At 56.8% G+C, this 921-nt stretch overlaps 1 protein-coding gene across 1 annotated transcript in view; it reads right to left on the bottom strand.

The window, feature by feature from the left end:
- The window catches only part of ADAMTS7 (ADAM metallopeptidase with thrombospondin type 1 motif, 7), a 77,502-nt gene that overhangs the window by 51,469 nt on the left and 25,112 nt on the right, over positions 1-921 (bottom strand). The window lies entirely within an intron of this gene.

The raw sequence follows: 921 nt of genomic DNA, 5'->3' as shown, positions 1-921 counted from the left end.
AGACAAGGCTAAATGGAGGCTTGGCTGGGCCTTAAGAGACCTCAGGTGCCAGGCAGAAGGCTATGGCCTTTATTCCATTAGGAGGAGGGAGCCAACATGGGTGGCCAAGTCGGGCAGGAACTGGCCCAGAGCTGAGCTTACCAATGCAGACTCGAGCAGTGGGGGCATGATGGCCACAGACAGAGCCCCTTCCTTTCTCTGACCCTTGGCTTTATGGCTATAAAAGAAGTGGCCAGACCTTAGATGACCCAGAGCATACACTTCCTTGAGTGTTTTGGGGGTGAAAGGCTGATATGGGGGAGGTCACAACACATGACACTGGCCACACCAGCTGCAGGGCACACACACCCGGCCTGCTCTCATTCACCCAGCCCAGAGGGAAAACCGTGCTGTTCAGTGGGTAGCCTGCTAAGAATGCCAAGGGCAGAGATCTCTTCTCCCCAGGGGCGCAGGAAGCAGCTTGACTGCCTGAGGCCTCCCACCTGCACAATCTGGGGCAGCAGCTGGAAGGGGCTGGCTGGCACTAAAGGAGTGGGAATCACCAGCTTCGACCTGCCACAGTGCCCCAGGGAGGACTTGGGAGATCGGGGCTCCTGTCCAGGTCTGTCCTGGCCTAGCCTTGTGACCTGGGCAAGTCACTCACCCTCATGGGATCTAGTTATTTCAACTGTCCTATGGGATCAAGAGAACTTTGCCAACCCTGTTGTACCACCCAAGTGCTACCGTCATCCCCAGTTCACAGCGGAGAAAGCTGAGGCTAAGACAGGTAATGTGGCATGCCCAAGGTCACAGGTCCTTCTAACTCTAATGCCTGCTGATGGCTCAGGCAGGGGCTGGGCTGATTGGGCATTTCCACATCCCCAGTGACCAGCCCAGGTCCCAGCACAGGGTGGGGAGGTGCTTGTTTAGAGTGGTGTGGAT

The sequence above is a fragment of the Bison bison genome, unplaced genomic scaffold, assembly GCF_000754665.1.
Source record: "Bison bison bison isolate TAMUID 2011002044 unplaced genomic scaffold, Bison_UMD1.0 scf7180017864181, whole genome shotgun sequence".
Taxonomy (NCBI): domain Eukaryota; kingdom Metazoa; phylum Chordata; class Mammalia; order Artiodactyla; family Bovidae; genus Bison; species Bison bison.
The sequence above is the reverse complement of the archived record's forward strand: the minus strand, read 5'-3'. Positions and strand labels throughout refer to the sequence as shown.